Genomic DNA, 16,822 nt, shown 5'->3' with positions numbered 1-16,822 from the left:
AGTTTCACAAGACATTTGAGTAGCAGTAATGGTGGCACTTCTGGTGTTAACATTCTTTCTCCTTTCTCCAGTTACAGGGCTCGGATATCCTGTGTGTATGTGTGTGTGAAGTCGCTCAGTCATGTCCGACTCTTTGTGAGCCCGTGGACTGTAGCCCGCCAGGCTCCTCTATCCATGGGATTCTTCAGGCAAGAATACTAGAGTGGGTTGCCATTTCCTTCTCCAGGGGATCTTCCCAACCCAGGGATTGAACCTGGGTCTCCTGCATTGCAGGCAGACGCTTTATCCTCTGAGCCACCAGGGATATCCTGCTGCTACTGCTAAGTAGCTTCAGTTGTGTCTGACTCTGTGTGACCCCATAGACGGCAGCCTACAAGGCTCCCCCGTCCCTGGGATTCTCCAGGCAAGAATACTGGAGTTGGTTGCCATTGCCTTCTCCAATGCAGGAAAGTGAAAAGTGAAAGTGAAGTCGCTGAGTCTTGTCTGACTCTTAGCAACCCCATGGACTGCAGCCCACCAGGCTCCTCCATCCATGGGATTTTCCAGGCAAGAGTACTGGAGTGGGGTGAGGGATATCCTAGGAGATAGCAAAACCTTAACAAGAAGAAGCTGCAGGCCTAAATCAACTGTAAGGGAGGGGAAATGTTTCCCTACTCTTCGAGGACCTTTTGGCTAATCTGATAATTAAATTGACATGAGACAAATTAACAGGAGAAAAAGCTAATTATGTACATAAATTCAATTATGTGCCTTCAAGGGCCAAGGACATATTACACAATCGAGGATTATATGACAACTAAGAGAAGAAGAATCAGATAGGAGTCTGAGACTTCAAAGGGGAAGAAGGTAATTCATATGGAATTAGAAAAGCAAATGTTTAGTAAACAAACATTTGCTATAACAAGCAAAGACAATGGGACAGGGAGAACTTTGGTCTCCTTGCCCTCCTGAGTTTCCCTCTCCACTCCTAGTCCATAGTCTTTGTAGGTATTTCTCGTGCTCTTCTCTTTATCGAAATTAATTTAGCCAGTTAAGTAGGAGGTACAAAGAGACTCCTTAGTGTTTTATTTCTTAAAAATATTCAGCCTAAAATAATCTTCATGCCAAAGAGATACATTTTGGGGTGGCAAATGTTGCTTACTTATACAGTCCATTGAACAGAGCTGCCTCAGAGTCCATATCAGACTGTTATGGAAGTGAAAAATAAATGCCTGTTGTCTAACACCACTTCGATTTGAAGCATCTCCTTGGTGTTTCTACAAAGAATTCGATATTTGAAGTTAATAAAATTAGCTACTTTTAATGTTTTTAATGTTTTATTGTAGATTTCTACTAATTCAGAGAGCCAACTCACAAATTTCATATCATTAATATATGTACCTTATCTCGATGTAGCATATTTAGTATTTAGAGACTTAGAGACTTTCTAATAACATTCAAAGTACCAGGATTTACTTTTATTTCCACAGCCATCACTCTAACCCACTGTCTTCAGGAAAAGTCTAAATATTACCAAGTGGATTGAGATGTGTAGAGTGGGGGGTATGCTAGAGTGAGAAATAAATAAAAAAGCCTAAGACTATTTTCTCAACATGAATACAACAGTGGAAAAATGTAAACAAGTAATCTGTGAGTATTGTTACTTGGAGGTAACATAGATATCATTTTTTTGTCAATAATACATATCAATTGCTCTTTTATATTTGCTAAAGCATTTTCTGAGACTTGGTTTTGTATTGCTCTTGCTTTTTTTCCCTTTTGTTTTCATTTCACACAGCTGTAGCTTCCCTGTGACACAGTTAAGCCCCATCCTGCCCACCTTCTTTAAAATGTCCTTTCTGTGACTTACTGGAAATAGGCTCCCAGTTGTTTTTTAATTGCCATGCATGGGAAATGTTTTTCAACAGCACAGCTGGCTCCAGGATAAGCCTCTGGTGTTGGAGCAACTACTTTCTAATCGTGTCCCTACCTTTCCGATTAAATTGTGAAGTACCCAGCTGGGAGCAAACTCTTCAAATGGATAACCAGCCCTACTATGTCAGCTCCTAGTTGCTCTAATGTGATAATCAGGAAAAAGAAGTGTTTTTTTTTTTGTTTGTTTGTTTGTCTTGATAACTGCACTTCAGTAGTATTGAGAACAAAAGGACTTCAGTAGAAAGGAAATGGGAGTTTATGTAGTCTTTTATTTCAAGCTCATGGGAAAAATCAGAAACACTGAAACTCTGTTTACCTAATACATTCCTAAATTCTTCTGTATTTGCTCTATTAATTATTCTTGGCTCCATAGCTAACTCTCACTCTATTATCCTGATGTCCACTTTATATCAATTCCTGCCTCTGGGTTTACTGTATCCTAATAATAATTATTCCTTTGCTATTTGGTCTGTATGTTAGCTTGCAGTATCAGAAAAAAAATTTATACAACTACAACGCTTCTATTACTAGCTAGACAGAAATCATTTTCTAATTCTAACTAAAGTGAAAGTGTTAGTCACTCAGTCATGTCTGACTCTTTGTGACTTCATGGACTGTACCCATGCTCATGGAATTCTCCAGACCAGATACTGGAATGGGTTGCCATTCCCTTCTCCAGGGCATCTTCCGGATCTGGGATTGAACCATGTCTTCTGCATTACAGAATTCTAACTAAAGGCCATTCTAATAAAATCTCCTTTAGGCTCGGTTCTTTAAGATTGCTTATTGCAAAATATATAGAAGAAAAATATGCACTCTTGCTGCTTTCGTTTTGGTCTGATGAAGTTCATTTTAAGTGAAACTCTGAGGCAACTTCCAAAATGATCCTTAAACTTAGATGATACATTGTTTTATTTAAAAGTAATTTGGTGTCAGTGTTTAATTAAACTGATTTTTTTTGAGTTATAGTTGATTTAAGACAAATATGATGTATTAAGTGGTACTGATAAACTGACCTAGACAGTATATAGGAAATACAGCTCCAGTGCTGCCCCCAAGGAAAGGCAGATTGGAGGTTATTTGATGAAAAACTTCCCTCCAATGTAAAATAAAGAGGTTGACCTTTTTGAGAGCAATTGATTATTTAATGGTAGCAAAGGCACTTTATTTATTTATTTTTGTCTTTGGAGTTTCTAAATATTATTTCAGCTAAAAGCAAAGATATATTTTGTTATATCTATGATTTTAAACATGTAGACTTTTGCTTCAAAGCTTCCTCATGTCCTTGAATCTACTAATATTCCTTTACAGAAAAATCAAAACCAACCCAAACAACCCCACAATTATTTAAAGGATAGAAATCAAAGTGTAGATTGGAGTCTCAGTAGAGCTTAGCTTAATTGACATATATTTTTTTAATGCTAGAGAGATTTAAAAAATATGCCTTATGATTTAAATTCCATTATTCAATGCTTTCATGGAAATATTATAGATTCATATCTCTTAATCTTTCTAGAATCATCAGGTAGAGGTGATATTTAACTTTTAGGATAATAGTCACAAGTCTATCCCCTAATGAGAAATAAATACAATAAAATCTCCAAATTTTGTAAATTCTGGTTTCATAAAGTATAATTAACAACAAAAAAGTATCAATACCTTTTATTTATTCTTATTAAGAATATAAGAACTGATTCAGAAAATCATAGTCCAAGTCACACTTTCTTAAATAATCATTTTACAGTAATGCACACATCTAAAAGTAACATTTTATAATGCTTAAATTATATTTTAGCATGTTCTTAAATTTTTTTACCTTGTAAAAATGCATGACAATGAATTTGTCTAATTATGCTCTTAGATAAAAGCATATTGGCTCATTAATTTTATTTTTTATTCTTAAATGTAACAATAAACACAGTGTTGTATTCAAAAGTGAATTTTTAAAAAGAGAATAGCAGCAAATTAAAAGCATCAAATAAATTAATATTTTGAAGAAATATAATTATGTGTATATAATTACTTTTAAAATATTATCACTTGAAGACTGCACTTTTAGAAAACTGTTTTCAATTGCCTTCCTATGCACAGACTTTACACATATAGTTTAATTTTTTCCAACCTAAGCTACTGCTTGATGACATATTTTGCAGCTTTCTACATAGTATATCATGAACCGTTTTTACATGCAGTTACAAAATTATCTACCAAGAAAAATCAGAGTTATATGAGAAAGAAATATTTTATCTAATTAAATTGAATTTGACATATTTAGCAGCATAAAAGAGTATTAAAATATTAATGATGATGATATATCACCATTTTTAGTTTTAATTACTATGCCATAGCCCAATCTTTATTACAAATACATATAATAACTCAGTTGAACCATAATATATGCTGTTAGATAAATTCAGCTATTCTATTTTTTATCACAGTATAAACAAGCATTTAAATCAATAGAAATATCTATCTTCAGTTAACTCATTGGTTCATTAATAAATTTTATATGTCATATAAGATTAACAAAGATATATACCATATAAAAGAAAATTTCTACCAGTTAAGAAAAAAATAAAAGATAATAAAATTAAAAAGCCAAATAATCACAAAATATGATGGGAAATGTGAACTGTTATAGTAAGAGATTATTTTTTGATTGGAATGTGATTCCTTTGCAGTGTTAGTCTCTGCTGTATAACATTGTGAATCAGTCATAGGCATACATAAATCCCATCCCTCTTGGATCTCCCTCCCACCTCACCTCAATCCCACTTCTCCAGGTCATCACATAGCACCTAGATGAGCTTCCTATGTTAGCTATCTGTTTTACACATGGTAGTGTATATATGTCAATCTTAAACTCCCAGTTCATCCCACCATCACCCTCCCCCCAATTGTGTCCAACATATCCAATTTCTAGGTCTGCATTTCTACTCTTGCCTTGGAAATAGGCTTATCTGTAATGACCTCAGATATGCAGATGACACCACCCTTATGGCAGAAAGTGAAGAGAAACTATAAAGCCTCTTGATGAAGGTGAAAGAGGAGAGTGAAAAAGTTGGCTTAAAACTCAACATTCAGAAAATGAAGATCATGGCATCTGGTCCCATCACTTCATGGCAAATAGATGGGGAAACAGTGGAAACAGTGTCAGACTTTATTTTGGGGGGCTCCCAAATCACTGCAGATGGTGACTGCAGCCATGAAATTAAAAGACGCTTATTCCTTGGAAGAAAAGTTATGACCAACCTAGATAGCATATTGAAAAGCAGAGACATTACTTTGCCAACAAAGGTCTGTCTAGTCAAGGCTATGATTTTTCCAGTGGTCATATATGGATGCAAGAGTTGGACTGTGAAGAAAGCTGAGTGCCAAAGAGTTGATGCTTTTGAACTGTGGTGTTGGAGAAGACTCTTGAGAGTCCCTTGGACTGCAAGGAGATCCAGCCAGTCCATTCTGAAGGAGATCAGCCCTGGAATTTCTTTGGAAGGACTGATGCTGAAGCTGAAACTCCAGTACTTTGGCCACCTCATGCGAAGAGTTGACTCATTGGAAAAGACTGTGATGCTGGGAGGGATTGGGGGCAGGAGGAGAAGGGGACAAGAGAGGATGAGATGGCTGGATGGCATTACTGACTCGATGGACATAAGTCTGAGTGAACTCGGGAATTGGTGATGGACAGGGAGGCCTGGCGTGCTGCAATTCATGGGGTCGCAAAGAGTTGGACATGACTGAGCAACTGAACTGAACTGTACCAATTTTTCTAAATTCCACATATATGTGTTAGTATATGATATTTTTTTTTCTCTTTCTGACTTACTTCACTCTGTATGACAGACGCTAGGTCATCCACATCTCTACAAATGACCCTATTTTGTTCTTTTTAGTGGCTAAGTAAGATTCCATTGCATGTATGGACAATATCATCTTTATCCATTCATATGTCAATGGACATTTAGGTTATTTCCATGTTCTGGTTATTGTAAATAGTGCCACAGTACACAACACGTGGACATCACCAGATGGTCAACACCGAAATCAGATTGATTATGTTCTTTACAGCCAAAGATGGAGAAGCTCTATACAGTCAACAAAAACAAGACCAGGAGCTGACTGTGGCTCAGACCATGAACTCCTTATTACCAAATTCAAACTTAAATTGAAGAAAGTGGGGAAAACCACTAGACCATTCAGGTATGACCTAAATCAAATCCCTTATGATTATACAGTGGAAGTGAGAAATAGATTTAAGGGACTAGATCTGAAAGATAGAGTGCCTGATGAACTATGGACTGAGGTTCATGACATTGTACAGGAGACAGGGATCAAGACCATTCCCATGGAAAAGAAATGAAAAAAGTAAATGGCTGTCTGGGGAAGCCTTACAAATAGCTGTGAAAAGAAGAGAAGCGAAAAGCAAAGGAGAAAAGGAAAGATATAAGCATCTGAATGCAGAGTTCCAAAGAATAGCAAGAAGAGATAAGAAAGCCTTCCTCAGCAATCAATGCAAAGAAATAGAGGCAAACAACAGAATGGGAAAGACTAGCGATCTCTTCAAGAAAATTAGAGATACCAAGGGAATATTTCATGCAAAGATGGGCTCGATAAAGGACAGAAATGGTGTGGACATAACAGAAGCAGAAGACATTAAGAAGAGGTGGCAAGAATACACAGAAGAACTGTACAAAAAAATCTTCATGACCCAGATAATCATGATGGTATGGTCACTCACCTAGAGCCAGACATCCTGGAATGTGAAGTCAAGTGGGCCTTTGAAAGCATCACTACAAAGCTAGTGGAGGTGATGGAATTCCAGTTGAGCTATTTCAAATCCTGAAAGATGATGCTGTGAAAGTGCTGCACTCAATATGCCACCAAATTTGGAAAACTCAGCAGTGGCCATGGGACTGGAAAAGGGCAGTTTTCATGCAATCCCAAAGAAAGGCAATGCCAAAGAATGCTCAAACTACCACACAGTTGGACTCATCTCATATGCTAGTAAGGTAATGCTCAAAATTCTGCAAGCCAGGCCTCAGCAATACATGAACCGTGAACTTCCTGATGTTCAAGCTGGTTTTAGAAAAGGCAGAGGAACCAGAGATCAAATTGCCAACATCTGCTGGATCATGGAAAAAGCAAGAGAGTTCCAGAAAAACATCTATCTCTGCATTATTGACTATGCCAAAGCCTTTGACTGTGTGGATCACAATAAACTGTGGAAAATTCTTAAAGAGATGGGAATACCAGACCACCTGACCTGCCTCTTGAGAAATCTGTATGCAGGTCAGGAAGCAAAAGTTAGAACTGGACATGGAACAAGAGATTGGTTCCAAATAGGAAAAGGAGTACGTCAAGGCTGTATAGTGTCACCCTGCTCATTTAACTTATATGCAGAGTACCTCATGAGAAACGCTGGACTGGAAGAAACACAAGCTGGAATCAGGATTGCTGGGAGAAATCTCAATAACCTGAGATATGCACATGACACCACCCTTATGGCAGAAAGTGAAGAGGAACTAAAAAGCCTCTTGATGAAAGTGAAAATGGAGAGTGAAAAAGTTGGTTTAAAGCTCAACATTCAGAAAACGAAGATCATGGCATCTGGTCCCATCACTTCATGGGAAATAGATGGGGAAACAGTGGAGACAGTGTCAGACTTTATTTTCTGGGCTCCAAAATCACTGCAGATGGTGACTGCAGCCATGAAATTAAAAGATGCTTACTCCTTGGGAGGAAAGTTATGACCAACCTAGATAGCATATTGAAAAGCAGAGACATTACTTTGCCAACAAAGGTCCGTCTAGTCAAGGCTATGGTTTTTCCCGTGGTCATGTATGGATGTGAGAGTTGAACTGTGAAGAAAGCTGAGCGCCGAAGAATTGATGCTTTTGAACTGTGGTGTTGGAGAAGACTCTTGAGAGTCCCTTGGACTGCAAGGAGATCCAACCAATTCATCCTAAAGGATATCAGCCGTGGGTGTTCATTGGAAGGACTGATGCTGAAGCTGAAACTCCAGTACTTTGGCCACCTCATGCAAAGAGTTGACTCATTGGAAAAGACCCTTATGCTGGGAGGGATTGGGGGCAGGAGGAGAAGGGGACGACAGAGGATGAGATGGCTGGATGACATCACTGACTTGATGGACATGAGTTTGGGTAAACTCCAGGAGTTGGTAAAGGACAGGGAGGCCTGGTGTGCTGCGGTTCATGGGGTCGCAAAGAGTCAGACACGAATGAGTGACAGAACTGAACTGATGATATTGTTCTCCACAGTGAAGAGATTCTTTATAAATAGTGGAGATGGACTTAGTATCTCTACTTCCTGCCACGGTGTCATCCTATTGTTCATGATGCACATTTGATGCATTTTAATGCCTGCTAAGATCTGTTTATTTTTCTTCTAGTCCTTCTGAAACAATATTATTAAGGCTCATTTCAAGGATGAAATCCGGGTGCTCACTTTATTAATGTGCTTTGGAAAAGGCGTTTCTAGGGACACTACTGCTTGCTGGCCACTTTGGTGTGCCAGCCAATTGCCGTGTGACTTGTGCTGAAAACTTTGTGATGCAAGCTGGCAGTTGAGGAGGTTAATAGGAAAAATGGAAAATTTATATCAAATGTTACGTGAAGTGTGTGTAGAAAATAGAGGCAGAACTGAACTGCTTTAGAGAGGTTAAAAAGTAGTATGAATCCTTTTCCTCTAATGGTTTTAGTCATTTTATGATCCAAACCTATTTATATCTTGTTGGGGAAAGTTTTCATAATTTTGCAGAGTTCTTTTACCAACAACAGGTTAAAAATAACATCAAGGGATGCTAAGTAAAAAACAAGTGATAAAAAATTCATCAAATAAGTTGCCCTATTTCGTTACTTAGATTTGTTCTCTTCACTTGCTTGCACTATGAATGTTGAGTTTCAGTCATCTAAAATTGAAAGCACTGTTCTTTATTAAGGTTGTTGTTATTCAGTAACTCAATCATGTCTGACTCTTTGTAACCCTGTGTGCTATAGCTTGCCAGGCTCCCCTGTCCTCCACTATCTCCCACTGAAAGTGAAAGCCACTCAGTCATGTCCAATTCTTTGCGACCCTATGGAATTCTCTAGGCCAGAATACTGGAGTGGGTAGCCTCTATGTTCTCCAGGGCATCTTCCCAACCCAAGAATCAAACCCAGGTCTCCTGTATTGCAGGCAGATTCTTTACCAGCTGAGTCACAAGGGAAGCACTATCTCCTGGAGTGTGCTTAAATTCATGTCCATTGAATCAGTGATGCTATCTAACCATTTCATCCCTTGCTGCTCCCATCTCCTTTTGCCTTCAATCTTTCACAGCATCAGGGTCTTTTCCAATGAGTGGACTCCAATCCAGCATTTCACATGATGTACTCTGCATAGAAATTAAGTAATTTGGATGATAATATACAGCCTTTTCATATCCCTTTCCCAATTTTGAACCACTCAGTTGTTCCATTCCAGTTTTAACTCTTATTTCTTGACCTGCATACAGGTTTCTCAGGAGACAGGTAAGGTGGTCTGGTATTCCCCTATCTTTAAGAATTTTCCACAGTGTGTTATGATCCACACAATCAAAGGCTTTAGTGTGGTCAACAAAGCAGAAGTAAATGTTTTTCTGGAATTCCTTTGCTTTCTCCATGATCCAACGACTGTTGGCTATTTGATTCTCTGGTTCCTCTGCCTTTTCTAAACTCAGCTTGTGCATCTGGAAGTTCTCGGTTCAAGTAGTGCTAAAGCCTAATTTGAAGGGTTTTGAGCATAACCTTGCTAGCATGTCAAATGAGTGCAATTATATGGTAGTTTGAAATTCTTTGGTCTTGCCCTTCTTTGGGATTGAAATGAAAACTGACCTTTTCCAGTCTTAATCTCTTCTGCTTCTGTTAGGTCCTTACCATTTCTCTCCTTTATAGTGCCCATCCTTGCTACCAGGTGATATTAATTTCCTCATGATGCAAACTCAGACTTTAGCTCTGAGTGAGCTAAAGTCACATAGATTCTAAGTGACTAAAATAAGAATTATACACTCAACTCTATATCTATTTTAACTTTTTTCTTTATTTTTAATTAGAGGGTAATTACTTAATATTGTGATGGATTTTGCCATATATCAAGATGAATCAGCCATAGGTATACATGTGTCCCCTCCCTCTTGAACCTCTTTCCCACCTCCCTCCCCATACACCCCTCTAGCTTGTTACAGAGCACCGACTTTGGGTTCTCTGTGTCATATGTCAAACTCACTCTGGCTATCTATTTTACATGTGGTCATCTACATCTTATTTTTGAGCCTAACACTCATATCGTTTTTTATACTACTTCTCTAGTCCAGGTAGAGGGGTACATTTTCCTGTCTTCAGACAAAGTAAAAACAAGGGAAGTAGAGCCTGCCTAAAATGTAAGTAGTACCCAATCTAACCCTGTCTTGAAGTAAATTAACTCTGGGACTCTTTCCACTGCTGGTGATTTTCCTGTGCCAAAATCTCCACAACTCCCTGCATGTGCCAGGATATTGCATGATCTCGTGATTTTGCTTGTGCTATGTCCAATTATTAATACACTTTGTCTTCACAACTTTGCCTTGAAAGCTCATACAAGTCCTTTAAGACCCAGTTGAAAAGCCAGATCAATCACAATTTCCCAGGCAGAGTTTACAGCACCCAGACCTTAACAACCTGCTTTAATGTACCCTTTAACAGAAAACAATGTGTAGGCAAGTGAAAATGTTATTTATGAACAATTAAGCCCACAGTACAGAACAATTAATCTCAAATCATAGAGCCAGAAATTAGAGGGCCTCACACATAGACCTTTTCTTCAAAACTGCTGAGAATTTTGCATGGTATGATGGTTAGTAACCAGTCTCACTCTGGAGCTAACCTAACTTGGTCAGAACCCCAGCCCTGTGGTTTGTGTCCATGGATAAACTACATAATTTCAGTGGGCTTTAGCATCTTTCTCTCTGGAAAAAGAAAGACAATAATAATAATACTGCCTTAAAGTTAGTGTGAGAAAGAAATAGGTTGATTTATTATGAAGAGTGAAAATAGTATCTAGCACACACTGAGTACTGTACAATGACATTGATGATGAGAAAAAATAAGTAAATATCTGTAAAGATTATAATGAAAATCTTGGGGGAAATAAAAGTGTCCCTAGCAATAAATCAATATATTCTATCTACCTAAAATGAGTGCTGCTTCAAACAAAAACAGAAGCCTGGATAGAACCATCCCAGTGTAAAATGTTTGGGTCACGGTCTCACTGAGAAACACAGAAATAGATCAGCTGAATTAAAAAAAAAAAAAAGAAAGAAAGAAAGAAAGAAAAAAAAAAGCATGGATAAAAGCAGAACAGTCTCCAGTTGCTTTCCCAAGCTACTTAGGAAAAACTATATATTAATATTTGAAGCTTAAGTCTTACAGTTATTTTTTTCTAGCTATGAATCTTAAAATAGTGATATGCCTTTTAACTTTTCCCATGATTTGCTTCAAAATAATCCAGTGGATAGTCCAGGGAGAGATGAGGGGGTATAGATGTAACACTTTTTCCTTGAAAAATTCTAGAAGTTGAGTGGTGGCAGTACTATTCTTTTTACTTTTATTTGTAAAACAATTTTTAACATTTGATCTTATCATTGGGTTATGAACATTTTCGGATTGGGTGTGAGATCAGGTGACTTTTTAACAAATATCCTTCCTAACAGCAACAGCTCAACATTGGTAGTATTAACCATGACATTTGTTTTAACAAATGAGCTAAAACAGCATTTTTTTAAGATGCTAAAATTACCTGTAAAACATTTATTAAAATAATTAATCATAAAATAACTAATAGAGAAACAAATTTTATAATATTAATAAATACCAAATACATTGAGTGTCATTCAACATTTTTTTAAAAAATAGAATGTTTATATCAAAACTGCATTAAAAATTCAAAAATAAAAATGTACAGAAAAGCCTTACTCTCACCCCTCTTCCCCCAGATGATATTTTATTAGGCTTCTGTTTATCTTTCTAGTGTGACATTATACAGATACAAGCAAATGTGAGTATTCCCTTTCTCCTTCTTATGTAGAATTCATTATAATTAATATTTTTATAAAACACATAGTTATATGTACATACATATATTGTTCTTCACCTTGCATTTTTCACTTACTATATCTTGGGCCTATTTTCATTTCAATAAGGAAATTTTCCTTAGTTTTTGTTACAGCTGCATTCCACTGTGTGGATATACAGTCTGTTAAACCAGTTTTCTGTTGATAGACATTTGTGTTGTTTTCTATTTTTTACTATTGGAAACAATGACAAACATTTACAAAGCATATGTGTAACTGTGGGATGTGAATGTGAGCTCATTTGCTCAGTTGTGTCTGAGTCTTTGTGAACTCATGGACTGTAGCCTGCCAGGTTCCTCTGTCCATGGAATTTTCCAGGCAAGAATACTGGAGTGGGTTATCATTTCCTTCTCCATAAAACAGCTTTTTATATTACCATTAGCCCTGAATTTCCCTAGCTTGAGTGTATATCTAGATCATCTACAAGGTCTCATTAAAACCTGATCACCAGACTTCTTCCAGTCAGGAGTTTCTAATTCAGTAGTTCAGGAAGGATTCCAGTTTGTGTATTTCTAACAAAGTCCTGGTAGAGGCTGCTGCTCTGGAACCCGTTCTTTCAGAACATTTCACCCAGTCTCTATATTCATAGCATTGTCTCCCGTATTATTAAGGACTCAGCATCATGAAGATGAAGTTATATTCTCTGTATTATTAGAGCACTGAACAGTATGTGGAATATTGTGTAAGATTCATAATTGAACATAAGTATACATAATATCTCTAGATTTTCTTGGCCCATATTCAAACAAAAGAATCAGTTTAAATTACCTTTGAGGTTCTTTCCAAGAGGTTGAAATGAGAATGTGAGAACAATGGATATTATTTTAAATTTTACTGAATATGACTTTAATTGGGATAGCAACATCTAGTTATTAATCCAAATATAATGAAAGGGTAAATGCATCCTTTGTACCAGACACTATCTTGAGGACAGGAGCATGGCTCTCAGATGTCTTCAAGGCTTTGCTTTCATTGACTGGAAAGATTAATATTGTAATAGCATGAGAGAGAATTAGAATCCCCAGGTAGGGAGGTCATTTTATTGCCACTGTAAAAACACAGATGTAAAATCATACATGTCTCATTGCAGGTTGTCAATGCAAAAGTGGAAAAGAAGGAGTAAATATAAAAGACGAATAAATCGTCTATTATAAAAGAAGATTAAAAAAAAAAAGAAACCTCAGTATCTCTTTAATTTGGGAGAATAGAATGCTAGACACTTTTCTTGTTTCTACCATAAAAGTATATTTCTTGAAAAAGATAGAAAGTTATGTCAGCACAATGTAAATATAAATATGTCAATTAGATATAAATATAATCTGTAAGTTAGGTAAGAATACAGTCTTTTCCATTTCTGGAAATTGAAAAAAATGCTTATATTAATCACAGGGATTGTGACTTTAGTAAGATGATTCTTATATAGGTGGTTTATGCTGTTCGATACTCAGGCATTGAAGAATAAACTAAGTCTTAAAGATGTCATGTTTGCTCACACTACGTTTTTATGATTCAACTTTTCGTTTTGGTTTGTTTTGCTGTCTTTCCTTAAGGGCTAACCATTGCTTTACCCAGCAGGGAGAAGAGTGCTCACCCACCAGGTTCCCTCCAACTTGCACTGATGAGCTCTTGGGGCTGTTTACATTAGCCATGCAAATTTGAAAAACCCCAACTGCCTCCTGGTGTTTAAATCTCACAACCCAATTTGTTTCTGAGGCTGGTGCACTTAGCAGCTGTGCCACAGTGCTTTGCCCATCCCTAAGACAAAAGCTAAGAAATAAAAAATAAAAGACTAGGCAAAATACCCCAATGTCTTAGACAGATCACTGCATCGAAGGAGGTAATTAACAACCCTGAACAGTCACAGCCAACCTATTTTCAGTTATAATCAACATGAAAACGTATGTGTCAGGTATTTTCCGGAACCGGACCATATGTATAATAGTCACTCACAAGCACACTTTGAAAAGTTAGTAATGACAAAATGTATGTGCCTAAGCAATTTCCTCCGTCCCCATCAACAATAGCTTTTTTTACAGTTTATTTTAAAACATCTGTTTCTGGCAGATTTAAGAAGATATGAGTTTGGGTTTTTAAAAATCCCACTGCTGTTAAAACAACAGGAAAAAGAAAAAGTACATACTTATGTATTTTGGCTGAAAATGTCCCTCAGTTGAACCGTTTCTGAGGAAAAGTGCCTTTAACACAAGTCTCAGAGACTGTGGGGGTATAAATAAAAACTCAAAAAATGAACATCTCTGAGCTTTAAATCTGGAAGTGAGTTGGAAGTGACACTGCTATTACAAGGAAATAACCTTGGAGTCTAGTATTCCATTCTGCATTTAGCACAGTATATAAGTGTATGTAGAAAAAATTCCCTATAAGACCCTTTGCAATTTAGCCTTAATCTGCTTCTCCCTTCATCAAATAAATAAATAAATAACATCAATACACTTTGCAATGTTTTTCATAAACATAGATACCTTTGCATTTCTACATGCCCATAGATCATTATTCATGAGGATGATCCTGCCTTGACAGCATCCTCATTCTTTACCTTTTAGTCTTACTTTTATTTATTTTTAAATTTATTATTTTTAATTTGTATTGAAGTATAATTGATTTACAATGTCATGTTAATTTCAGGTATACAGCAAAGTTAGTTGTACAGATACATATATCCACTTATTTTCTCATATGCTATTGCTAAGTCACTTCAGTCGTGTCTGACTCTGTGTGACCCCATAGATGGCAGCCCACCAGGCTTCCCTGTCCCCAGGATTCTCCAGACAAGAACACTGGAGTGGGTTGCCATTTCCTTCTCCAATGCATAAAAGTGAAAAGTGAAAGTGAAGTCGCTCAGTCATGTCCGACCCTCAGTGACTCCATGGACTGCAGCCTTCCAGGCTCCTCAATCCATGGGATTTTCCAGGCAAGAGTACTGGAGTGGGGTGCAATTGCCTTCTCATATAGGTCATTGCAAAGTATGGAGTAGAGTTCTCTGTGCTATACGGTAGGTCCTTATTATCTATTTTCTGCATCAGTTCAGTACAGTTCAGTCACTTAGTCGTGTCCAACTCTTTGCAACCCCACCCACCATCTATGGGGTCACACAGAGTCAGACATGACTGAAGCGACTTAGCAGCGGCAGCATCAGGCCTCCCTGCCCATCACCAACTCCTGGAGTTTACTCAGACTTATGTCCATCGAGTCGGTGATGCCATCCAGCCATCTCATCCTCTGTCTTCCCCTTCTCCTCCTGCCCCCAATCCCTCCCAGCATCAGGGTCTTTTCCAATGAGTCAACTCTTTGCATGAGGTGGCCAAAGTATTAGAGTTTCAGCTTTAGCATCAGTCCTTCCAATGAACACCCAGGGCTGATCTCTTTTAGGATGGACTGGTTGGATCTCCTTGCAGTCCAAGGGACTCTCAAGAGTCTTCTCCAACACCGCAGTTCAAAAGCATCAATTCTTCGGCACTCAGCTTTCTTCACAGTCCAACTCTCACATCCATACATGACCACTGGAAAAACCATAGCCTTGACTAGAAGGACCTTTGTTGGCAAACTAATGTCTCTGCTTTTGAATATGCTACCTAGTTTGGTCATAACTTTCCTCCCAACGAGTAAGCGTCTTTTAATTTCATGGCTGCAATCACCATCTGCAGTGACTTTGGAGCCCCTCAAAATAAAGTCTGACACTGTTTCCACTGTTTCCCCATCTATTTCCCATGAAGTGATGGGACCAGATGCCATGATCTTAGTTTTCTGAATGTTGAGCTTTAAGCTAACTTTTTCACTCTTCTCTTTTACTTTCATTAAGAGGCTTTTTAGTTTCTCTTCACTTTCTGTCATAAGGGTGGTGTCATCCGCATATCTGAGGTTATTGATATTTCTCTTGGCAATCTTGATTCCAGCTTGTGCTTCTTCCAGCCCAGTGCTTCTCATGATGTACTCTGCATATAAGTTTAAGCATAGTAGTGTCTATATGTTAATTGCAGTCTCCCAATTTATCCTTCTCCCCTCTCTCCCTCTTGATAATCATAAACTGATTTACAATGTTGTGTTAATCACTGTTATGCAGCAAAGTGATTCAGTTATACATATACCTGTATTTACATTCTTTTTTCAAATACACTTTCCGTTATGGTTTACCATGTTTTTTGGTTTTTGGTTTTTGTTTTTTTGGCTGTGCTCTGTCTTCATTGCTACAGGCTTTTTTCTAGTTGCAATGAGTGGGGGCTACTCTTCATTGCAGTGTGTGAACTTCTCATTGCAGTGACTTCTCTTGTTGCAGAGCACAGCTCTAAAACATGCAGGCTTTGTAGTTATGATGCATGGACTCATTAGTTGTGGTTGCCAGGCTCTGGAGCAGAGGCTCAATAGTTATGGCACATGGGTTTAATTGCTCCGGGGCATGTGGGATCTTGCCAGACCAAGGATGGAGTCCATGTCTCCTGTGTTGGTAGGTGGATTCTTTACCACTAAGCTCCCAGGGAAGTACTAACATGGGATATTGAATATGGTTCTCTATAGGACCTTGATGTTTAGCCATTCTATATATAAAAAGCTTCTATCTGCTCACCCCAGTCTCTGACTCCATACCTTCCCCAACACTCTTGGCAATCACCAGTCTGTTTGCTATGCCCAGGGTTCTGTTTCTGTTTCATAGATAGGTTCATTTATGTCATATTTTAGATTCCACTTATAAGTGATATCATATGATGTTTGTCTTTTATCTTTCTTACTTCACTTAGTATGAGAATCTCTGGTTGT

General features: G+C 37.6%; 1 non-coding gene across 1 annotated transcript; it reads right to left on the bottom strand.

Annotated features, from left to right (window-relative positions):
* Nucleotides 1-232: 232 nt before the first annotated feature.
* On the bottom strand, nucleotides 233-304 carry TRNAC-GCA (transfer RNA cysteine (anticodon GCA)). The gene has a single exon. It is a non-coding gene; the product is annotated as a tRNA-Cys (tRNA).
* Between the last annotated feature and the right edge of the window lie 16,518 nt (nucleotides 305-16,822).

This window comes from Bubalus kerabau, chromosome 12, assembly GCF_029407905.1.
Source record: "Bubalus kerabau isolate K-KA32 ecotype Philippines breed swamp buffalo chromosome 12, PCC_UOA_SB_1v2, whole genome shotgun sequence".
In the NCBI taxonomy this organism is placed as follows: domain Eukaryota; kingdom Metazoa; phylum Chordata; class Mammalia; order Artiodactyla; family Bovidae; genus Bubalus; species Bubalus kerabau.
The sequence above is the reverse complement of the archived record's forward strand: the minus strand, read 5'-3'. Positions and strand labels throughout refer to the sequence as shown.